Source organism: Sminthopsis crassicaudata, chromosome 5 (assembly GCF_048593235.1).
Source record: "Sminthopsis crassicaudata isolate SCR6 chromosome 5, ASM4859323v1, whole genome shotgun sequence".
NCBI lineage: Eukaryota > Metazoa > Chordata > Mammalia > Dasyuromorphia > Dasyuridae > Sminthopsis > Sminthopsis crassicaudata.
The window spans coordinates 146,213,866-146,239,653 of NC_133621.1; the positions used below are offsets into that span (position 1 = coordinate 146,213,866).

Here is a 25,788-nt window from a genome sequence, read left to right on the forward strand (position 1 = left end):
AAGGCTGGTGCTAGGAGTAGAATTTATTATGAAAAAAAGCAGGGCTGGTAATATTGATCTTAGACAAAGTCAAATTTAAAGATTCAATCAAGAGGGAAATTTATATTATATATCAGCCATATCAATATTGTTTTAGATACACATATATACATACACACACATATACACAATATGGGTATATATGTATGTAGATATATAGGTATATATATAAATGTGGGTATGTAGCTGGACATGAATATATAGATATGTGTATATATATATATATGTAAATATATGTACATATAAATATATTTATGTTTAATTATAGTCTACTTGGGAGAGGTAGGGAGGAATGAAAAGGGAGAAGGAGAATAAAATAAAAAGTACACAGAGGAGAACAAATAAAAACCCCTAAGGAAACAAAGAAAAGATGCACACTCTTAAAATATAATTTCTTCTATTATTATATATGCTTTCTTGAAATGGAAATTGTTTTATATTTTGAATCTTCCCATATGTTCTGCTGGGCACATGACAATGCTTTACTTTCCTTTTCTGTTTTTTTTTTTTTTTTCTATTCTATTCTTTTAAAAATTATTTTTTATTTAATTCAATAATTAAAATAAAAGGGCAGGTAGATGATGCAGTGTATAGAACACCACCCCTGAAGTCCCTTAATCCTAATTGCCTCATCCTCCCAAAAAAAACAAAGAAAAAAGAATTAGATGAGGGAGGAGGGCTGGTGGTGCTGAAACCCTACTCATATGGGGAATAGGTTAAAGAGAAAACAATACATTTATATCCAGAATTGTATAAAACCTTCAAAAATTTATAAAAAAAAAAAAAGAGGGGAAGGGAATAAGATAAAGCAGCGTACAGAAAGATAGATAGTTTAACAGGAATAGAATAAGGTATGTGTATTAATGGGAACATGAAAAAGAAGGAAGGAAAAGGTGGGGGGAATAGCATAAGGGTGTGATCCTAAAGGTAGAGGAAAGTTAAGTAAAAGCAAGGCAAGTTAACAGATACAAATTAAGTAGAAGAATGAACAAGGAAAGGAAATAAGAAATATATACAAACACCATAACAGTGATCAATCAGGAGTACTATTTATTAGGGGAAAAAAGTAGGGGGTAGTAATCATTGATTTTAGACAAAGTCAAAGTTAAAAAAGATTAAATCAAAAAAAGAAATCTGCATTATATATCAGTCATATTAATGTTATTTATATATATGAATCTGTGTATGCATATGAATATATATGTGTGTAAGTATATATGCATATATGTATACATACGTATCTATATGCATACATACATGTTACATATATTTGTGTGTGTGTGTGTGTGTGTCTGTGCTTACTGTAGTCCACTGGGAAGAAGTGGGAGTAGAGGGAGAAAAGGGGAAAAAAGAATAAACAGTTCATAGCAGGAAACAAAACCTACAAGGAAGCAAAGATGGATAGTTCTGAATACAATGTCGTCTATTATTATCTATGCTTTCTTGAAATGGAAGTTTATTATATTACATAATTTAAACTCTCTCATATTCTGCTGTCCACAAGACAATTTTTTCTTTTTCTATTTTGTATTTAAATTTTCCATAAATTTTTCTGACTTTTAAAAAATCCAATTCTTATTTTTGTTCTTGCTAGTATATTGGAACAAAGAGTAGAAAAAAATGTTTGTTGTAATACATAGTGATTGAAATCTTCCCAGAATCTGTATCAGAAGACCAATGGGGTTGTAGAATAAAATGAAACTGGGAAAGGATAGAGTGAATATTGTTGTTGAGTATGGGTGAAGGGCACGGTAGAGTCATGAAGAGGGAGAGAAAGAAATAAAAGCCATGTATATTTCATCATCCAAATGCTTCTCTTTTTAATACCTTAGTTAGCCCATGTCCCTTAGAATCACTTAATTTACTAATAGAAATGTCATTCTTTTGAACAACACCCTTTCTCATTCTTCTTACATTAACTTTTTTTTCCCTGGGGCAATTGGGGTTACCCAGGATCACACAGCTAGGACATATTAAGTTGGATTTGAACTCAGGTCCTCCTGACTTCAGGGCTAGCATTCTATCCACTGTGTCATCTAGCTGCCCTCTTTATATTAACTTAATAATTAAAATATCTTTTTGCTGGTAGCATCATGTAGTGTAATGAATCCTGAATTTGGAATGAGAAGACATAGATCCAAAGCTCCCTTATTCTCCTATCAGCTGCTCCACAGGCAAGTCATTTAATCTTTCTGGTAGTTATTTTTCTTATCAATAAAATAAATGGAGTTGTACTAGATAATCTCAAAGCTCCTTTCCTATTTAAAAGTATGATCATATTTTTGCCTTTTCCTTGGGTTCTTCCACTATCCCCTCTTTCCTTCTTTGTTTCTGAGAGTTGGCTGGCTTCTGATAGGAGCTAAGACATAACTCAAGAATGAATTCAAGTAATTAGGCTATTGGAAACACAATGAAGCTTAAAAAGTTTGGGTCAGTTGACAAACCCAAGCAAAGACCTATTGTAATTAGATGATCTTGCCAATAATCCCTAGTACTCCAACTATTAAGATATTAGGAGACTCTCTACTATTCAGAGCTAAAGTCCAGGTGTTCCCTAAGCATGGAATGATAATAGTCCTTTGTGCTCATCTTCCAAATGATCTGTCACATCAAAATCCTAGAATTGTTTCTGGTCATGAAGTCCTGCAGTTAAGCAAACATGTCACATTGTTGCTGTTACCCCTCATTTTCAGGGATACTATTCACTACACAGCCATAGGCATAAATTGAGATACTCCCAGAGGAGGGGCTCTAGAATCTGTGTTCTTGCTTAGAAATCATTTTCCTCACTTTGAAATTCAACTTCTGTGTGATTATTGAATCTCCTATTCTAGGTTGCTTTGTTCAGCTCTGGCTATCCAAAGAACTGGTTCCAATTCGGCTGACATTAATTAATGTCAGAAGTGGGATTGAACATAGCATCAGGCCATTGGAATCTCTGTTACTAATAGGAACAGACTAGGTGTCATAGGAGATTTATTTTTCTGGAGTCAGACTCCTTTCCTTGTCTAGTGATCCTCTTCTCTTGTCTCTGTTCCTTCATGCTCTGCCTTGGTTGTGCTCAGCAATTTAGTGAGGAAAACTTCAGGGCCTCTACCATGACCCAGATTGCCCCAGATAACTCTGGTAAGGATATCCTTTATTAACTGAACAATTCTGTAAATTGCCCTCTCTGAACCTCTGTAAAATTGAAGCTGTATGCCTCAGTAATTTGTGTGCCTCAGTTGAACTGGTTAAAATTAGAATTGTAATTGCACACATCGTTGGAATTCTTTGGGTCTCTCTGTATCTGTTTTGTCTGTGTTTGTGTCTTTGTAAAATATAAATATTTGTGTCATGTTTGTGTTCTGTTACCTTGGAAAGTTTAAACTGCAACCAGTCAGAAGAACTTTTAAGTGCTGTATCCAGAGAATTTAGAATACTGGGCAAGATTAATGAGCTTTCATAGTTGGAGTAATTGTCTCACTAAGGAGGACTAACTCCCACTTTTAAGTTTTCCATGGGAGATAAGTTTGTTAAAAAAGAAAGAAAAAACTTGCAAGACACTTTTTTCCCCTGTCTTTTCAGCTTTGGCTATGTTGGAATTATAAAAATAAAGTCAGATTATAAAAGTTTGGGGAACTAAAAACATCTTAGCAGAATAAAGAGTTTGAAGATTTATTATTGAGATTATAGGGGAGTACGCCTAAGAATTTAAGGTAATTTCAAGAACTCACTCCCTTCGGAAATATTTTAGTAAGTTTTGGGACACCACTTCATAGGATATAAGGAAAAAAAGTTTAAATTTTATAAAAGTTTTAAAACTAAATGGCAAAGTGAATAGCCTCATTGTTCTAGGGCAATGAAGGAAGACATCTAGTTTGGAAGTTATCACAAAGAGAAGAAAGAAAAAAAAATAAACACTTTGTATCTTAAAGCAACTTCCTGTTAACCTTTCCTTGACCTTCTGAGCATAAAAAGAGAAAAGATTTGTTTAAACCAGAGATCCCCTATGATTTCTCCAGGTCAAGACACCCTCTCTCTAACCAGATAACCCTCTCCTCCCAGATCAGATTCCCAAATACAGATTTTAGAAATGACTTACATTCTACCCTTCCAGCTGTGCAGCTTCATTGTCCAGAGCCTACATTGTGAAGGGAGGGAGGGATCAGCAGCTGTAGGTGGAGCCCCTTTGGATGTGGCTCCAATAGCCCTGTATCCTCAGGCATTCTGCAGTCTGCCCCTTTAAGCAAGTCTGAGGGCATCATCCAGGTGCAATACATCCTGTTCACCCTGCTCCAGCAGCTGCAAGTGGCCCCAAGCCCAGCAACATGTGGCCTCAAAACTGTAGCTGTTGGAGGTCAAGCCCCATAGCTACCATCTGCTTTTCCCAGGAACCAAGAACTATTACCATGGGGAGGTCCTGCTATCAGCTCCCCACCCCCAATCCTCCAGCCCCTGGGATTCCCATTCTGCAGCTAGCTACCCCATCCCCCCAAAGTCCAGTCAGCATCTCCAGTGGAGGCCCAGCCCTTGGAAGGTCCTGCACAGATACTACCTGATGTCCTTGACAAAGCCTAGCTAGGGAGTATGAGGTAAAGCCAGCCAGCTTTTTTCCTTGTGAGCCTGATGAGGTTTAGAATTGGGGGTACCGAAATGAAATTAGATTTAATTGAGGTCTAGTGGCAGATTCAGGGTACAGAGAGTCAAATGGAGCTCCCCTGCAACTCTTTTGGATTCGGCACAAGGATACAGGGTTAAATGAGGTCTAGTAGTGGTGCAAGAGTTCCCTGTAAAGGAATTTACACCCGAAAACCTAGATTGATAAAAGAGGTTTATTAGGGGATTTGGAAGCAAAGCCAAAGTCTAATTAGTAAAAGGTGAAGCTAGAGATAAAAGAGCACTGGAAATAGGAGAGTCTTTGGTGCCAGGCATGGTGCTGGCATGTTTGGATGCTCTGCAAAGAGAGGACTCCAGCTTGGCTCTTTTACAATGAGATTTAGCTAAAAGGGCCTGTGGGTGGAGTCTTAGATTGGCTCCTGATTGGGTTTCAGCCAGGGTTAGAATTTGAATTGAATTCAATGGGTTTCGGGACTGGACTGAGCTGTCCCTACCCAGATAACAAAGATGAAACTGTTTATGCTTGGGGTGGAGTCCCCTCCCTGAGGCAGAGTAGAAGGTTTTTTCCTTTAAGGATTTTTCAGTGTTTTGGGGTTTCCTCTTCAAGCCCACCCTTCTTTGTTCCAGTTGCAGAAACTTATTAGCTGTATATTCTTAGGCAAGTTATCTTATCTCTATTTGCCCCTGATCTGTAAAGAGAAAAGTTATAATGGCACCTATCTCCCAGTGTTGTTGTCTAAGATCAAAATAATACAATAATTGTAAAGTGCTAAATGCAATGACTTGCATATACTAAATACTATATCATTTCTTTAGTTGAATGTAATTATTCCATGCTTGACAATTCTAAAAGTGGTTTTTTAAATGTCAAAGATAATAAGACTAAAGATTTTTATATGTGATAATTTAGAAATGCAAATAACTGAATTGATGTTATTTGAAGTTTGTTGTTTGTGTCATTGTATTTTTAAATTCTCTTATATTGTGAAGTTTGAGGGACTATTGTAACAGAAATGCTGTTTTTAGACAAAACAGTTTTTTAATCTGGATGCTGTTACACATAAATTGGGTTTTTAAATGGATATGATTAAAAAGGTATTAAAATTGTTTAATATTTATTGAAGTATATTTTATCACTAAGTAAATATTACTATAATAGCAAAGTTTCATTTTAAATTCTAGAATAATAAGAAAGGATGGTTTAAATATGTTAATTCAAGAGACAGCTAGATGGTGTAGTAGATGGAGCATTGGCCCTAGAGTCAAGAGAATCTGAGTTCATATCTGACTTCAGACACTTAATATTTAATAGCTGACCCTGGACCAATCACTTAAACCCAATTGCCTTGATAAACAAAGAAAAAAGATGTAGTATCAACCTATTAATGATGAATCAACTATCAGATATTTTCTTAGTTTTAATACATGAGTACAGGATAAATGAAATATTAACTGTTAGGAAAACATCAGGAAAGATATTCAAGCCCTAAGCTGTGAAAAATTATTTTTAAAAATTTAATGGAATTTTGGTATTTAAGGTAAAAATTCTTGGAACTTAATTTACTATTGTTTTAAATTTTGATTTTGGGAATAGTCTGAATTGTCACACAGCCAGAAAATGGCACTATAAAATTGTGTGGTACGGAAATGGTGAGGGGTCACCATTTAATAAAAAAAGCTGGAGAGATTTCTAGAAATAAAGCTAAGTTTATTGTACATTCTCCAGAGAATTGGGTGTCCCACTCTTCCAGCAGACAATCGAAGGAGGAAGAGCCTCCTGTGGGCAGGATTAGCACCTTTAATCTGTATCACAAATCCCCCCCTCCCACCACTGACCCTCATCCTCATTATCTGAGAGTCTTACATTCTAAACTAGAGATCTACCCACAAAATTCAACTTGACCAATAAGTACATAGTTGCCCATATTTGACTGAAATAGGGAGGAAATGATGTCATGGGAGGATAGCAAGAAGGGGACTCAATTATGCCTTTGACTCAATCCTCAAAGTCCTTCAGGCCTACTCAAACTCTGAAGTAAATGAAGCCTTACTCGATTTTCACAACTGTCTTGAAAGATCTCACCTCATCTCATTCAAAATGACATGTGCTATTGATAAGGTTTAGAATTGGGATACCTAAATGAAATTAGAGTTTAATTGAGGTCTAGTGGCAGGTTCAGGGTACAGAGAGTCAAATAGAGATCCCCTGCAATCCCTTTGGATTCGGCCCAAGGATACAGAGTTAAATGAAGTCTAGCAGTGGCGCAAGAGTCCCCTGTAAAGGAATTTACAGACCCGAAAACCTAGTTGATAAAAGAGGTTTATTGTGGGGTTTGGAAGTAAGGTTAAAGTCTGGTTAGTAAAAAGTGTTAAGAGAAGAGGGCACCAGAACCAGTGTTCCAGTGGGCAGAGATCCTTGGTATGCCTCTCAGGAGGAAGATTATAAGAATTGAGAAGGGTTGGGAAATGCTGCCTGTAGAAAGTGAAATTCTGTGGAAGGAAGCCAATAAAGTCAGGATGTGGAGATAAGGGTAGGGAGCATTCCAGGCATAAGGAGTGACCAAAAGAAATTCCCAGAAGAATGAAATGTCTTCCTTGTAGAATAGCAAGGAGATAAGTGTCACTGGATTATTGAGTCATGGCAGGGAGTAAGGTGTAAGAAAGTTGGAAAGGTAGGAATTGTGAAGGACTTTGAATACCAAATAGAGGATTTGGTATTTGTTCTTGGAAATGATAGGGAGCCACTGGAGTAAACTGAGTAGGTTAGGGGTGGGTAGAATGGTGGGAAATTGTGCTTTAGGAAAAGCATTTTGGGGGCTTAATGGAGGACAGACTGGATAGGGAAGTAACTTCTGGTAGACAGATCCATCACATATCCAAATGTTAGGTGATGCCCCAAGGCAATAGTAGTAGAGAGAAAAAAAAAAAAGGGACATATTAGAGAACTATTAGACAGGTGAAACTAACAGTCCTTGGCAATAGGTTGGATATGAAATGTCAGAGAAGGTAAGGAATCAAGAATGACATTTAGATTGTATGGTACTGGGTACTGGGTAGTTGATAGTGCCTTTGATATTAATAGGGAAATTTGGAAGTAGGAAGAGTTCAGGGAAAAGACAATGAATTTTGTATATTTTGTACATTTTGTACATTTTGAATTTAAGATGTCTAGTGGAAATTCAATTTAAGATATCTAAAAAGCAATTGGAGAACAGCAGAGATGCTGGGGGTTGGGGAGGTTAAAGGCAATATAGGGACTAAGAATCATAAATATAGAGATGGATATTAAATCTATGGGAATTGATGAGATTGTCAAGTGAAGTACTATAAAGGAAAAATAAAAGTTCCAGGATAAACCTTTATGGGACACCTATTATTAGGGGATGTGACCTGGATAATCATCCAGTAAAGGAGACTGAGAAGGAGCCATCAGATAGGGAGGAGGAGAACTAGGAAAGGGTACTGTTCTGAAAATTAGGCAAGTCTGAGGGCATCATCCAGGTGCAATACATCCTGCTCTCTCTGCTCCAGCAGCTGCAAGTGGCCCCAGGCCCAGCAACATCTGGCCTCAAAACTGTAGCTGTTAGGAGGTCAAGTCCCATAGCTAGCATCTGCTTTTCCCAGCAACCAAGAACTATTACCATGGGGAGGTCCTACTATCAGCTCTCCACCCTCATACTCCAGCCCCTGGATTCTCATTCTGCAGCATGTGTTCTCTGCTCCCCATTTCCCCCAAAGTCCAGTCAGTATCTCCAGTGGAGACCCAGCCCTTGGAAGGTCCTGCACAGATACAACTCTTTTTTTCAGCTGAATGGAGGATGGATTGGATTGGGGAGTGGCTTGTGGAAGATATATCCATTAAAAGGCTATTGTAGTAGTCCAGATGTTAGGTGATAGTCTAGGGTTATGACAATACAGATGAAAGAAGAAGGCATATGTGAGAGAAATCACAAAATTAAGGTAGGCCTTAGAATAGTAAGAATAGAGTGAGAGGAAAGGAAATCAAGGCTCTATCATGGAAGATCTACTCAAGGAGTTTAACCACAAAGGACAAAATAGAGATAGGATAGGATGGTAGTTAATAGGAATGGAAGAATCAGGTGCAGGTTTTTTGAGGCTGGGCAAGACATTGGAAGGAGTTAGTAAACCAGGAGAATTTAAAGATAAATGAGAGAATGAGGATGACAGAGAGGGCAATCTCTTGGAGAAGATGGACTGGAAAGAGGTTCTTAAATATAGGGTAGACTGGATATTTTTTAGGTTCCTTTCAATATTCCAATGAATAGTTTACTAGGCAATATGTAATGTTTCATTTATAACTAAAAAAACAAAAACAAAACAACCCAACAGTCCATGAACTTAATCTGCAGATAGGTTTTCATTATAATTAAACATAATATATAACATGGCTAAAAGATAATATGCCACCATAGTGGGTAGAGTATTGTATTTTCCTTTCTTTTTTCTCTCAATAATATTTTATTTTTCTAAATACAAGTAGTTTATAACATTCACTCAGACATTAAATAAGCAATACTTAACAATGATGATGCATTTTAGGAAATCAATTTAGATAAATTTCTATTTTAAATCATTTTGGACAAATTTCTTTTTAAAATTTCTCTAAATTTTTGTTGGAAGTTATGGAAATTTCTCCCCCTCCCCAACAGCAAAGATTACATTTATTGATTTTACACTGTAACTATATTATTGACAAACTGTAATCATGAACAGTAAGCCAGGATCAGAGTTGACTAAGACGACAGTGGTATGGATTATCTTTAAGAAATTGTATCATGACTTTGCCCAAAGGGCTATCAAACTGAAATCCTTTAATCCAGCAGTGTCTCTACTGGGTCTGTATCCCCTAAAGATCATAAAAAAGGGAAAAGGACCCACATGTACTAAAATATTTGTAGCAGCCCTTTTGTAGTTACAAGGAACTGGAAACTGAGTAGATGCCCATTAGATGGAGAATGGTTGAGTAAGTTATGGTATATGAATGTTATGGAATATTATTATTTTATAAGAAATTATCAGCAGGATGATTTCAGAAAAGTCTAGAGAGACTTACATGAACTGATGCTAAGTGAAATGAGTAGAACCAAGAGAACATTGTACACAGCAACAAGAAGATTATGTGATGATCAACTCTGATGGACATGGCTCTTTTCAGCAGTGAGGTGATTCAGGCCAATTCCAATAGACTTGTGATGGAGAGAGCCATCTGCATCCACAAAAAAAAAAAAATAGAGGGACTGAATGTAGATCACAATATAGTATTTTCACCTTTTTAGTTATAATTTGCTTGTTTTTTTTCCTTTCTTTCCTCCTTCTTTCCCCTTTTTGATCTGATTTTTCTTGTGCAATATGATAAATGTGGAAATATGTATAGAAGAAATGCACATGTTTAATATGTATTGCATTGCTTTCTGTCTAGGGGAAGAGGGTAGGGACAAAGAAGGGAGAAAAACTTGGAACACAGGATTTTGCAAGAGTGAGTATTGAAAACTATCTTTAAATGTATTTTGAAAATAAAAAGCAATTAAAAAAAAGAAATTGTATGATATTTGTAATTCTCACCCAGCTTCTTCTGAAATAAAAGAAATATTATTTTAACAATAATTTTCTTTTGATGACATGTAGCTATGATTCATGGGTTACCACAGTTCCTGAAAAAAATTAAGTGAAGGATCAACTAAGGAACAGTGGAGATGCTCATAGGATGTTAGTAGGCTCTAACAATCAAATGAGAACCATGAAAGTCAAAGTCCATTAAAAATATCACTAGAGGCATGTATGGCCAGATAGGGAGATAGATTGGACAAATAGAAAAAATGAAGAACAATTAACAGGCTTAATTGGTATTCGTCCAGTCAGGAAAACTAAAGGAAGGTTCCCAGTATGTTGAGTGGACCTCTTATGAAGGATTTACAGGAGAATATGGACAAAAGTCACATAAGATGAAAGGGGACAACATGATTTGACACCTGTATTGTGTGAGGGAATACTCACATATCTTCCATTCCATTCTATTCCATTCCATTCCATTCTGTTCCATACCATTCCATTTCTCAAGCAGTTATTAAAGCTCCTATCAAATATAAGTCACCATGCTTATCACTGAGAATACCAGCACAAAATTAAAAGGTCCCTGCCCTCAAGGCACTTACACTCCATTGGATAAGATCATAGACCATCCTTCTATCTAAGGTTCCAAAGGTTTGCATTAATTACTAAGTAGTTGTCAATGCCATTGAGCTAGCAACTATATAATATAAACAAACTTGGTACCTGACCTTCAGATGCTTATGTAGTAAATTCTAAACTGATACAGACATACAGCATAAAAGAACAATATGACACATACATCACAGAGGATGAAAATGTACATCACAGAGGGTGATGCATGATTGAAAAAGATTTACATTGTATGGAGACCTTTAGTTTAGAATTATGAAGGGTAAGAGTTGGTCACTTTTTTAGTAAGTTAAAAATAGATACCTAAACAGCTAAAATTCTGGTCTTTGCAACGAGAAGGAAGACATCTCAAGGATTTGAAAATGGAGAACATCTCAGGAATAAAGAGTGGCAAATGCGGATGCCTAGAAATGAAAAACGAATGAAGGTAATAGTATTAACGTATTATTTACTTACCCAGAAAGACCCAGAAGTACCAGAAAAGTCAACTAGCAACTGTATAATTCTGAGCTGTGTTACTTCTGCCCAGAGCCATAGAAGTGCCACCTGTATCATTTTGGGATTTCTAATCAAAATAATCCTGTGCTCCCAGGAAATTTACAATGATAATACCCCTTAAAAATTGGTTTTAAAGTATGGTCAGTATGGCAGGAAAATGACTTCCCCAATAATAATTTGAGCATAACCTGGGCAATAACTACTATGCAAATCAGATCAATGTTATATAACTCCTATATATAGTTATCATCACATACTGGGCTCAATAGCACTGAAATGAAATATGGTTAGTCACAACACACAATCATAGCGTTAGGGTCCTCAAAGGCCATTTATTCCAAGGTCACATATAGAAGAGGAAAATGGTCACCTAAAGTCACACATCTTGCTAGTTTCTGAGCCAGGACTAGATTTCAAATTCTTTGAAATATACCCACTCTTTCCACTATATCTCATATTTCAAAAATTGTCCCTGAAGAGTTTGGGGGCCCAGAGACTAAATGGACTTTTACATACTATCCCCAAAGTCACATTATGTTATTTGAAACAATTTAATGAATGATTCTGCTGAATCTGTCAAGGATAGGTGTGGAATGTAGTCATGTTCTGAAGGTTCTATTTGTTAAAAAAAAAAAAAAATTACCTCTTTAGCTAAAAGATAGCCATGAACCATGTACTTATTTATCAAATATCAGTTAATCACTTTGTGCCTCTCTCTTAGGGAATTCTTATTTGATTAATTTGGGAAAAGCACAAAAAATACTTTTTTCTTCATTATAATACTACCCAGGGTAACACATTGCTGATGATAAAGATTTATTAAAAAGTTTGTTTTGGTTGTTTTTGGTTTTGTTTTTTTTTGGTTTTTTGTAATTAATAAAAGGAAAGAGATTTCTGAAATTTTTTCTAACTAAATCATGGACATGACTCATACACATGTTGGAGCCATTATGATTGGCTGGAAATCAAAAACAAGAGTTTTATTTGAGTTTTCAATAATATCTTTGGATCATACAATGAATTGTCATGAACTAGGCTGACAGTGATTTCATATCCTTCTCCTGTGGCACTTGTGCCTATATTTGTGAAACGTGCAACCTAGTCAAATGTGCTAGTTACTTCAGCCTACATAGTAAAGGTCAAATGACCTTGTATAAAGAAAACATATATTCCATACTTCCAGACAACCCAATAGAATACCCAAGGGCAATGAGTCACCTTCATCTGGTGATGAGATATTGGTGCAGAATTTTGGCAGAGATAAATGGCAGGCCCAAAGGAAAATAACTGAAATCCCCCTGATAATAAGTCAAACTTTCATAACATAGCTAAGGATTTTCCTAAAACACTGACCCAACTATGTCACTCCCTTACTCAATAAACTCCAGTAGCTATCACCCACAATATAAAATACAAACTCCTCCTAACTTTGCTTATATCATTAGGATTCTAAAAGAACTCTTTCCCTTCTCCCTTATTACAGTTTCAAGAGTTCATCTTTATAAAGCTTCTGATTGATCTTCTGTATTTACCTTTTGATTTTTTCTTCTGACTCCTGAATTTGCATTTCAAAGTTCTATTTCAGCTCTGATATTTTCAGAAAGACTTTCATTTCACAAATAAAGGCATAAGTGCCAGAGAAAAGGGATATGAAATCACTGTCAGCCTAGTTTATGTCAGCCACTGTGTTTGAAAACCCTTTATTTCAGAGAAGATCCATTTTTTCCCTTGTAGGTATAGATTCATTTTTTACTGATTAAGCCATATCTTTTTGCTTTTGAAAAATGTGTGGATTCAATAAGTCTGGCAGAGAGTTGAGTGTCTCAGAATTGACTTTTATAATATAACATTCCAATTCTTCTATTCATTAAAGGTAGTAGTTAGTAAATTTTATATGATCCTGATTGTGGTTCCTTGACATTTGAATTTTTATATTCTAGTTATAAGGAGTTTTTTTTTTTTAACCCCCTTTGATCTGGAAGCTCTGGGTTCTGACAATGAAGTCTAGGGAGTTTTCATTTTGGAATTTCTTTCAGGAGGTGAATTAGTGTATTCTTTTTGTTTTCATATGGCCTTTTTTTCTCTAATATGTCTGGGTAATTTTCTTTAATTAATTCTTCATAAATGATAATAAAGTTCATTTTTTTGGTTATGGATTTCAGGTCCAATAATTTCTAAGTTCCCTTTTCCAAATCTATATTTCAGGTTAATTATTTGTGATATCAAACAGTTTAAATTTTGTTCTATTTTCCTTTAGTTCTTTGACTTTGCTTAAATATTTGTTGTCACCTGGAATCATTAATTTTTATTTGGTCCACTCTAATTTTTAGGTAGTCTGTTACTAGGGAAAGCTTTTATATTTCTTGTTCTTTTTTCAAATCTCTTCTCCATGTCATTTCTTTCATAATTTCATTTTAAAATATAGCAAAAAGCTATTATATCATTTCTTTTAGAAAATCTAATTATTCCTGTTTGTTGTTCATTCATTTCAATCATGTCTGACTCTTGGTCACACCATTTAAGCCATTTCCAATTCCAACCATTTTAACAGATGAAGAACTGAGGCTAATAGGGTTAAGTGCTTTGTCTAGGGTCACATAGCTAGTAAGTGTCTGAGCCTGAATTTGAACTCCGGTCTTTCTGACTTTCAAGCCAGATACTCCATCCGCTATATCACCCAACTGTCCAGTTATTCTTCTAAGCAAGCTGTTTTTCTTTTGAGTATTTGACTGTAGATGATTTTGAGTTACTGTCTCCTTCTGGATATGTGTCTTATATACCCCTAGCATCATGAAATTCCTTTTTGGTTTTTTTTTTAATTTATTCATCTTTGATGCCAAGAATTCAAAAACTGGGTTCTAGATCTCCCCTGGAGATAAGATCAAGTTGAAGCTCTTTTCTTGGATATTCAGTAGCTTCCTTCACCACATGGGTCATTCCTTCACATAGACCCACTTTCCTTGGAGATTACACTAAGTTAGGACCACTACCTCCTGTTCCCTTTCTTGAAAATTTACCCTTCCTTCTAAGATTTCTTCTAAGATTTACCTTAGTTGAAGCCCTTCCTTTAGAGAGGAAAAAGAGGAAAAGGAGTTTGTTTTTTTTTTAAAACCTTTGGCTGACTAAATTCACTCTTCCTCTTGTGGAATTAAAGACTCTTTCTTGGGGGGTAGAGACAGAAGTATGAGTGGGAGGACTTTTATTTATTTCACTAAATTGAAGTCCTTCATTTCTAAGCTCCCCTCCCTTTTTTTCTTCTAAAAATATGTGGGCATGGATAAGGAGGATGAGAGATATCCTAGCTATATCTAGATTATCTAGATAAAGTGATGAAGAAAAATTAATAATGCAGATTAAACTTTAAAAATGTATTATGCATAAAGTTCACTCCTAGTTGGGTCCCTCCCTTCATCAGAGAGCACTTTGAGAAGCAAGCCCACAGAATGTACAGACTCCCAGGACTGGACCCTTATTGCACAGTATCCTGTTATAATAGAATCCTTAGCTCAAAGGGCCAGTTGTACATGCCTCTCTTCTCACTGACAGAGATAGAGTGCTCACTGTCCTGGACTTGTAAAGCAACATGTAGTCAGTGAAAGCTGGAAAAGGAAAATGTGGGCTCTTCTAGTTTCCAATTTCAAGAGAGAACATATAACTTTTCAATATCTTTTCAGGTCCACAAAAGGAAGAATACCCTCTAAGAAGAAGTCAACATGCAGAGGAACTGGTAATCTTTCTTTTTCTAATCCCATTTTGCTACCCTAAAGACTTTGGGGAATTTTCCTTTGGGTGACAGCTAAGACTTTCTCTTTTGGTTGAACTGTTTTTATTTCACTCCCAATGCCTTAATGATAAATAAGAATTGGAAGAAGCAATAAGGGGGCAAATTCTATTCTGAATCTGATTTCCCCTAACAAGGAGGGACAGATTGCTGGAATGAAAATGGTAGCAAATTTGGGGAAATGACCATTTATTCTTAGAATTTGAGATGTAGGAGAGAAAATCAGTCATACATAGTCTGTCAGATACTCTAGGTTTTGGGAAAGTAGATTTCCAAGGGTTTAGAGAAAGGATAGGTAGTATTTCATGGATTAAAAATCTACAAAAAAAAATTAATATAGGAAGGGATGGGAAACTCAAGAATGAAATTCTGAAGACATAAAAGGAAACAATTTTGCTAAGAGAAATCAGGAATTTCTTGAAGAGATTAGTATGAATGCACAGAGAATCACCAGCCAACTTAGATAATATAAGATACATGGAATCAAAGGCAGGTAATTATCGTGGAGAATGTCCTATATGAGTCCAAATGAAAGAGAGTATTCCTATTGATAATAAGGTCTTCCAACCATACAATTTTGCTGATGACATTGTGTTAATTGCATCAAGTCCAGAATATTACAGAGCATTGATCAAGGGAGGTATTTAATCAATTTTTTGAGTTTCTCATGAGGTAAACCTTTGTTTGGGGCATTGATTATATCTTACCAACTGAAGATAAATTGACTTATCAAAAGATTGTTGGTCAAAGAGTGCACTTTGGATTTTAAGGTAGGGTATGCATGTACTTGTACAATGCCATTTCCCTTCCTACCCCAAGACTTGTTTATCATTCCCCCTGAAAATCATTTAGCCCCAGAGATGGCAGCTTCTCAATCTAAAAAATGGTAGCCAATGGGGGCAATGATGGAAAACTGGGAGTTCTTGGAATTTGATTTCATGGACTTTGAATCCTGGACCCAATTTTGAATAGGCAGTTTCAAAATTAAATGATTATACCTCGGTAAAAGAATCAGAAGGCCAAGTATTTGGAAATTTCCAGCCAATATTTCTAGAGGAAAGCATATCAAACTTGGAGTCTGAGAATTTAAAAAATTTTTATGTTAACTGTGTTTTAAAAATATTTTTATAATTATATTTTAATGTAATGGCTTTCTATGTAATCCTATCTATTTTCTTTCATGTATTTAAGAACATTTAAGATTTCACCAGAAAATTAAAGAGATTCATTCTAAAACCCTTAAGTCAGTTTTATAATTAGCCTTATGGCAAACCCAAGTTCTCAAGTATATAATCAGGCCTTCAAAGAGATACAAGGAAATTCCTGGTCCAGCATCAATGTCTTGGAGAAGGGAGAATTATGAAAGTCTCTGTCTTTCTCTTTGCCTTCTTTACTAGTTCAAGCAAACTTCTCTTCTGGGAAGTCCAGGTTCTCAAAGTACTTCCATAGGGCTGGATGCTTCCATAGGTATGTCAAGAGGAAAAAGGGGAACTCATCAGAATGTTGAGGAGTTGGCTATCTAGTAACACCATATTTATTTTCCTTCCAATACTACTTCAAGTCTTTAGGAATGCCATAACTATGAAGGATTATATCGCTTCCAGAGAATCTCAATGGAATGGTTTTAGAAGTCTCAAATTTATTTTAAAAGGTCTATAATACACTAGCTGGCACTACAAGTCTATAGGCTTTGTGGGAGAAGGTGCAATTCTCAAAAGAGGGAAGGAGAGTGCTATCCAGGATTTATGAGCTTCTATAAGTTATTTATGTATTTTATGCATTTTCTCCAAAATAGTATAAAGAATTTTGTACCTGATATGCAAAGTTACCTTGAGTATTTATATGGGGCCAGACATTCTTTTTGCAAATCCTAACCACACTCCTGAGTTTCAGTCACACATCTCCAAATATTGGAGATTTTAACTGGATATTCTGTATGCATCTCAAATTTAACATGCTTAAAACTAAACTAATTACCTTTTCCTTAAGCATATCCCTCTTCTGTACTTCCTTATTTCTGTTGAAAAGTTCACTATAGTTATATAGATTTTCAATTTTGACTTTTTTTTTTTGATTCCTCAAATATTCTCAACTATTCTATTTCTTTTCCTTTACATTTACATAGAAGTCATGGATTAATCTCCTGTGCCTGGCATGTACGCTTACCTCACCTGGACTCTTAGAATTTTGTACCTACTTCAAAACTCTGCTCAAGTAGCATCTTCCATCCAAATCTTTTTCTGATTCCCTAATACAGCATTATTCACTTTACAACAATTTACCTTTTATTCTTATAAATACTTATCTACATACAGTTTGTCTTTGATAAAATGGAAACTTATTGATGGCAAAGACTGTTTTATTTTTGTATTCAAAATGACTAGTAAGTCATTTTGATTGATTGAAATAATATCTGCTTCTCTATATTTACATTTCTTTTGTGACTTAGTATGTGATTATAATACTTGGAGTCCTTCTAACATACTTGCCTGCTAGAAAGTTTGTATCATTCAGACATAGTTCTTGAGCCTGCTACTGGCCTCTTAACTTTTACTAAAACAATCAAAAAGAATTCAATTCAAAGAAAAAAAAAATAATAATAATCAAACAGCACAGTAAAATAAGTTACAAGTTACAAGTTTTCCCTACCATGTTCCCATTGGTTATCGTGCCACCAGAACACACAGAGAAAAAATATCTATGGCCTAAACCATATATGGAGGGCAGCCACGTGGTGCAATGGATAGAGTGCCAGACCTAGAGTCAGAAAGTCCCAAGTTCAAAAATACAGTTTCAGATGCTTACTGAGTGTGTAACCCTGGGCAAATCAATTAACCATTTGCCTCGGTTTCCTCATCTTTAAAATGAGCTGGAAAAGGAATGACAGAACACTCCAGTGTCTTTGTCAATTAAATCCCAAATAGGGCCAACAACAGGCATATATGACAGAACATTCAAATTTTATGGCCAGAGCACGAGCAAGGCTAATCTCTGACTAACAGAGCTACTGATGAACTCCAGGAACGTGATTGCCCTTCTTTGTCACACCCTCCTACCCTCTGTTGGATGTTACACCATCCCTATTGGGTGCCTTTGCTGGTGTTTAGCTGCAATGTTTTCGTAGGATAGGGATTATACATGTGCAAATATGTAAAATATTTTCATATTATTCATTTTGTACAAAAAGACTTGAAGAAGAAATATGAAAGTGAAAAATAGCATGCTGATGAAATTTGTATTTAAACTATCAGTTCTTCCTCTGGAGGCAGATAGTCTGCTTCATCATTAGTCCTTTGAGATTGTCTTGGATCATTGTGTTGCTGAGAATAGTCAAGTTATTCACATTGCTTCATTGAATAATATTGCTATTATTGTGTACAATGTTTTTCTGGTTCTATTTACTTCACTATGCATCAGTTCATGTAATTCTGGGTTTTTCTGAAATTATCCTGCTTGTCATTTTTTATAGCATAATAATATTCCATTACAATCATACACAGCTTGTTTAATTATTCCCCAATTGATAGCTATTTCCAATTCTTAGCCACTACAAAAAGAGTTGCTATAAATATTTTGTACAAATAGGTCCTTTCCCCCCTTTTTTGAAGGGCATATGTCTTTGGCATACAGACTTAGCAATGATATTGTTAGATGCTCAGTTTCACAGCCTTTTGAATATAGTTCCAAATTGTTCTCCAGAATAGCTGGAGCAGCCCACAGCACTGCCCACAATATAATAATGTCCCAGTTTTTCCACATCCCCTCTAACATTAAACATTTTCCTTTTTTTGTCATATTATCCAATTTGATAGGTATAAAGTACCTCACAATTGTGCATTTCTCTAATCAATAGAGATTTAGAGCCTTTTTTCATATGACTATAAGTAGTTTTGATTTCTTTGTCTGAAAAGATACTATGTTCATATCCTTTGTCCATTTATAAACTGGGGAATAAGTTGTATTTTTATAAATTTGACTCAGTTCTCTATATATTGAGAAATGAGGCCTTTATCAAAAACAGCTGTTTTAAAATCCCCTTCCTACCACTTTTCTGCTTTCCTTATAATTTTGGTTGCATTGGTTTTGTTTATGCAAAAACCTTTAAATTTTATATAATCAAAAATATCTATCTTATATTTTGTAATTCTTTGTCATCTTTGGTCCTAAATTTATCCCTTATTCATAAAATCTGATAGATTTATTCATGCTCTCTTAATTTACTTATGGTATTACCTTTTATGTGTAAATCATGTACTTATTTTGACTTTTATCTTGGTATATGATGTGACGCATTGATCTATACCTAGTTTCTACTATAATAGTTTCCCATTAATTTTGGGTTTTTTTTATATTTTTAAAATTTATTTATTTTTAATACACACTGCTTTATAAATCATGTTGGGAGAAGAAAATCAGAGCAAAAGAGAAAAACCATGGGAGAGATTTAAAAAAAAAACCCAGAAAAAAGAAATGAACATAGCATGTTGATTTACATTCAGTTTCCATAGTTGTTGTTCTGGATGCAGATAGAATTTTCTGTTCAAAGTCTATTGGGATTGCTTTGGATCACTGAGAAGAACTAAGTCTTTCATAGTTGATCATCATATATTCTTGCTGTTATTGTATACAACGTACTCTTGGTTCTGCTTGTTTCTCTAAGCTCTTCTCCAAAGACCTGATAGGTAAATTATCCCTTGTTCTACTAATTTTTTATGGTATCATCTTTTATGCCCAAATCATGCATCCATTTTGACTTTATTTTGATATGGAGTGTGAGATGTAGGTCTATGCTGAGTTTCTGACATATTATCTTCCAGTTTTTCCAGCAATTTTTGTCAAATAGTGAGTTCTCATTCCAGAGGCTGGATTTTGGGAATTTATTAAATACTAGATTCCTATAGGCCTTGATTATTGTGTTATATGTATTTAATTTATTCCACTAATCCACCACTCTATTTCTTAGCCAGTACCAAATGGTTTTGATGACTGCTACTTTATTTTTTTTAAGTTTGAGCCTGCTAAACCGCCACCCTTTGTATTTTGTTTTCATTAATTTTCTTGAAATTCTTGACCTTTTGTTCTTCCAGATGAATTTTGTAATTTTTTTTCTAGTTCCATAAAATAATTTTTTTGGCAGTTTGGTAACAAGTAATCTAATTTAGACAGAATTGTTATTTTTATTATATTAGGTCATCCTACCTATGAGCAATTGATATTTTCTCAATGGTTTAGATCTGACTTTATTTGTGTGAGAAGTGTTTTGTAATTGTGTTCATATAGTTTTGGGGTTTGTTTTGGCAGGTAGACCCCCAAGTATTTTATTTTGTCTACAGTTGTTTTAAATTGAGTTTCTCTTTCTATCTCTTGCTAATGGGCTTTGTCAGTAAAATATAAAAATTCTGATGATTTGTGTGGGGTTCACCTTATATCCTGCAACTTTGCTAAAGCTGTGAATTGTTTTGACTACATTTTTGGATGATTTTCTAAGATTCTCTAAGTATATCATCATATCATCTGCAAAGAATAATAATCTTATTTCCTCATTGTTTATTTCAATTCCTTTAATTTTTTTTCTTCTCTTAATGCTAAAGCCATCATTTCCAGTACAATGTTGAATAATAGTGGTGATAATGAGCATCCTTGTTTTTATCCCTGATCTTATTGGGAATGCATTCAGCTTCTCTCCATTACAAAAAATGTTTGCTGTTGGTTTTATATAGTTACTTGCTTATTATTTTAAGGAAAGCTTCCTTTCCCTATGCTCTCTAGTGTTTTTAATAGGAATGGATACTGTGTTTTGTCAAAAGCTTTTTCCTACATCTATATAGAGTATTATATGATTTCTATTGATTTTGTTATTGATATGGTCAATTAGAGTCATAGTTTTCCTGATATTGAACCAGCCCTGCTTTTAACTCTTGCTTTTTAGGAATTAGCAATGCTATGAAAAATTTTGGATCAACATTTCTTTTGAATTCTTACAAATTTTTATAGATTAAGTATCTTTCTGTTAAAAACCATGATGTTAGGTTCTACATTCTCATATGTTTTATAATATTTCCTTCCTTTTTAATTAGAGAGTTCAATTTGTATTTAGGTGTTACATTAGTCTTTGTTCCTTTTGTTCTTTGTTAAATTACTATTCACTTTCCTAGAAGGGAATACAATTTTCTTATCTTTTCATTATTATTAATATAAACTTAAGACCACTTTAAGCAAATTCCTCTAATGGTAGCTATATTAGATTTTTTAAACTTTGGACTTCTTTCTCAAAGGACCTTTGTTTTGGATTTTTCTACTCTTACCCAATTCACCCTTGTTTGTTTCTAAACATCTGAAACATTCTTCTAAAGTATTAAATAGTTTGGCTAATACAGGACTCTGACAGTGGGATTCACATTTAGTTATTAATTGGTTTAATTTCATGTGGGAAATATGAATTGTTTTTAAATATCGACCTTTTTCAACTTAGAATATTATTCTTCAAAGTTTTTGAAATACATATAACTGCAAAATTCTCAAAATCCAAATGATTTAAAATTTTACTTCTCTTGTCTTTCAAACTCAGTTTTGCTTGTTGAATAAAGATTCTAAGTCCTTGGCTTTCCCATGAGATGCATATGTCCTGTTCTATCTTTTCTGATCATTTCTTGTCTTTCTTAAGAAATCCTCTGTCAATCTTATAAATGCTGCTTGGGATATTATTTCTGTCTTTTGAAAGCTGAAGGATTTTTTTAAAAATTCATTATGTTAATAGAATTTAAGCATATCTAGTTGAATTTGGATTTTTAAAAAAATTAAGGGTCTTATGGATTCTTGAATTGTAACAAGTTTTTATTCATTCTATAAATTTTTCCTTAAATAGTTTTCTATATGATGTTTATATACATTTTTCTATTTCTAGACTTTTGAGGTATCAAAAATTTTTAGATTGATATTTTTATGCATTCTCCAGATTTCTCACATATCTTTATTAATTTTTTCAATACTTGGGTCGTTTTCTGAACTTCTTTTTATATTTCATCTATATTTGTCTGAAATTTTCTACTTCTCTGTAATTCTGGTTTGGACTTAACTCAGGACACTCTGTTAGTACTTTAGGTTTTGCTTCTTTTTGTTTCTCTAGCAGTTAGCAACATACCTGGTATACAGCAGGTACCTCAAAAATGTTTATTGACTAAGTGAATATTGGATAAAATTAGACACATAGGTCATTCAACAATTAACAAAAAGAATCTACTTAGACATAGTGGAAGAATATTCAACAAAAATAGCCATTAGGGATACCCAGAGTTGATTCAGTTGAGCAAAGTTTCCTGCTTGAATTGCTCATGTTGATCAAACAGAAAAGGATCAAGAGTGCCACTGGAGCTCCTCATCCCTGCTTTGTAGGTAATAAAAAAATGATGTCAACAATCTGACTCTTTATTCCCATGAACAAATCAAGTCTTGAGGAAATTCTTACTACCTTTAGAGGATAAAATAGCTTAACTTTCCTAGGGATTGGTAAAATGATAGGGAGGTGTTAGGTTATTGCACGGGGATTGGTAGGATGCTGGGAAAGGTGAGGCTATTGCTCCTATATTAGCTCTATAATCTATTATTGATAGATTGTTACTATTTTTTTCTCAGATTTTCTATTGTAATCATCATATTGTTTCATTATTTTCTACTATTTTAAGCATCTTTTAATTCTAGCTTCTCTTTCTCCCATATCTTTGAATTTTCTACAAATTTTTTTTACTCTTATGGCTTTCTCAAAAATATTAATTCTTAGTTAAATTATTTCAATATGCCATTTTACCAATTTGAAGTCTTGGGAATTTTTAAATTTTTCTTTTTTCTTTTTTACTTGTGTTGCTCCTGATTTTTTAGTTATTTCAGTTGCATGTAGAGCATGTTACTTCATTTTGTTCATTTTCCATTTTGGGGATTTTTATTATTTTTTGTTTTTAGACTGTTTTTCTTCTCTCGGTTTTAAGGAAACTGGCCCTTTCAGAACCTTTCATTCCATCATACTGATAGGAATGTCATTGTTTCTTTTAAAATACTTACAATCATAAATTCTAATAATTTGATAGCCCATTCTAAAATGATTTTGAGAATTATTAATACATATTTTCAAGATATAATTATATGTATATAATATCTATACATACATACATATGTGCATTTTTCACTAATGTGCTGAACCTTCTCATTTTTTTGAAAATTAGGACTATATTCTTTTAACTTTGAAATTTCTCCCAGATTGTTCAGTGATGTGATCATATGACCCTGCCCAATATTTTGATATTATATATTGCACATCCCCAATAGCCACTAGAGGGCATAGGGGTAGTACTAGAATGACCATCTGAGGGGAGTCATGGGATTTTAGAATTGGAAGTCACCATGTTGGTAGCTTGAATTTGAAAGTGCCAGGTTTAGAGAGGATAAGTTTAAACTTTTAAACATTGGACCATACCCAATGTCTACCTAGGAAGCATATAAAAAAGATGAATAAATTCACCATTTAGACCAGAGGGAGCTCTTAACCTTAAGAGAGGGGGAGAGAGAATGGGAGAGGGAGATGAAAAGAGAGAGAAAGAGGAAAAAGGAGGAGATGGAGGGAAAAGAAGGAAAAGGGAGAGGGAGTGAAAAAGGAAAGTACCAACTTACCGTATTGGGACCATAGGATCAAGATATGAAAAAATATATATATAAAAAAATTTCAGTATACACAGCAATAAGTCAGGTTAATAGGATAAATACAAGGTTTAAATAAGTCAAGTTTCCTACCTCCAAGAAGTCTTCTAGTCTAGTGGGTTGGTTAGGTACCACCAATTTGGAAGTATGAGATTACTTACCCACATTTGAACTTAAAACTGATTGAGGAAGTGTTTATTATTATACATACTCTCACCGGTTTCACTTAGTTTTCCCTCAGTTGCTTTTTTTTTTTTTTTTTTTCTGAGGCTGGAGTTAAGTGACTTGCCCAGGGTCACACAGCTAGGAAGTGTTAAGTGTCTGAGACCAGATTTGAACTCGAAGTCCTCCTGAATTCAAGGCTGGTGCTCTATCCACTGCTCCACCTACCTACCCCCCCTCAGTTGCTTTTTTAATAAAGAAGAAAACTATCCTGTTTTTAGGGAAGAGAGGGAAAGGGAGGCATGATGTTTGAGAGGTAATCCTACAAAGAAGTTAGTGTCAGGGAACTCAGGAAAAGGAAAGGAAAAGCTGGCAGACAGAACATATAAGTGGTTCAATCTTAAGACCTTTGGGAAACCCAAAAGTACAGTGGTTTAGGGATTTCATTTTGATCTTTTTATACTAACAAAATACATAGTCTGACTCAAGACAATAATAAATAAGGAAACATGCCTTCTATTGATAAAATAAATAATTCCTCATAATACTGACTGACTCAGACTGATTGACTTAATTTCTAATACCCATCACCTTTTCCACTCCTTCCATTCCTCTCTCCTCTGATTGGAGGGCTGGAAGGTGAAGTACTAAACCATTCCCCAAAATTTTCTGTTTTTGCTGAACTTTCCAGATAACTCCCCATTTTCCATCAGCCACTCTACTTGATTTCAGCTCCCATGGAGCATTATAATTGTTGGGGATTATAATAGGAAGGAGAATTCCCCTTTTGCTTTTCAAATTTATTTTGTGTGTTATTTTCCTCCATTAGATTGCAACCTCCTATAAGGCAGTGACCGTTTTTTTTTTCTCCCTTATTTGTGTCCCCAGGGCTGATGCCTGGAATATATATATAGTAGGTACCTAATAAATGTTTTCTAAATTGAACTGAATACATCAATGTTTTTCAAATATATATAGATAAGATTAATATAGAGCAAACCCTCTGGACTACTCTTGGTGTTTAATAACACATTGCCTAGCACATAGTAGGTGATTAATGTTTTTTGACTAATCTCCTGAGAATAATTACCAATGTCACAGGTTCTAATATATCCTAAAACTACAGCACATAAGCATTATTGTGCTTTCCTGTTAACAATCAGTCATTAGATATAATTAGCTCTTAGCAAAATATAGTAAGAACAGAAGCTACAAAACATTCTTTCCCTTACAAACATGGGGAGCATTCTCCCACAAATACACTTGTGTATAGAATCTATGGAAAAGGGGGGCTCAAATTTGGAGGACAATAGGAATAAGTTACATATGCAGGGAATACATGTGGCCAATGCTACTTACTCTTTCAGGACCGGTATGTTTTGAAGTCTCTTCTGGAGAAGCCCTTTCAAAGCTCAAATCTCAATTGCCACGACCAGCATCTTCTTGAATCCATAACAGGTTCTCTTCTCTACCTCCAGAGGTTATGCTCCTTTAAGTTACATCGGGCATTCAGGTACTGCATCTCTGTATCTGTGTCTCCATCTCTCTATTCCTTCAGTTATACTTTGTATTATCTCAAATTGTCTCTAGTTAGTCAGTGAGGTATCTTCTTCTGGGGGTGGGGGTAAAGGGTAGAGTAGATGGGGAGGGTAGCTCCCAGTCTTAATTTGCTTTATGTATATAGACCCAAAGAACATGACTCAGTGTGTTAGTCTATCACTAGATGTTTTTTGTGTAATGTCAGTTTCTAAAACTCTATAATGATTGAGGTGATTGAGGAATTTCTTCAAACATTATGGAATTGTAGGAAAACTCTTTAA

The 25,788-nt window shown here is 34.6% G+C and overlaps 2 protein-coding genes across 6 annotated transcripts in view; one reads left to right on the plus strand and one right to left on the minus strand.

The window, feature by feature from the left end:
- Positions 1-25,788, minus strand: part of PMPCB (peptidase, mitochondrial processing subunit beta) — an 83,730-nt gene that overhangs the window by 56,237 nt on the left and 1,705 nt on the right. The window contains exon 2 of one of the 4 annotated variants that reach the window (XM_074268445.1): positions 25,328-25,580. The exons of 1 other annotated variant lie outside the window; for it this stretch is intronic. The gene's annotated coding sequence lies outside the window, so the exon portion shown is untranslated. Of the gene's footprint in view, positions 1-9,712; positions 9,794-10,811; positions 10,926-25,327; positions 25,581-25,788 lie in introns of those variants that run through there. 2 more of the 4 variants (XM_074268446.1, XM_074268447.1) reach the window with 2 other exon arrangements.
- NAPEPLD (N-acyl phosphatidylethanolamine phospholipase D) overlaps positions 11,080-25,788 on the plus strand; it is a 73,072-nt gene continuing 58,363 nt past the window's right edge. The window contains exons 1-3 of one of the 2 annotated variants that reach the window (XM_074268438.1): positions 11,080-11,266; positions 15,012-15,064; positions 25,336-25,481. The gene's annotated coding sequence lies outside the window, so the exon portion shown is untranslated. The remainder of the gene's footprint in view (positions 11,267-15,011; positions 15,065-25,335; positions 25,482-25,788) is intronic. The other variant, XM_074268439.1, reaches the window with a different exon arrangement.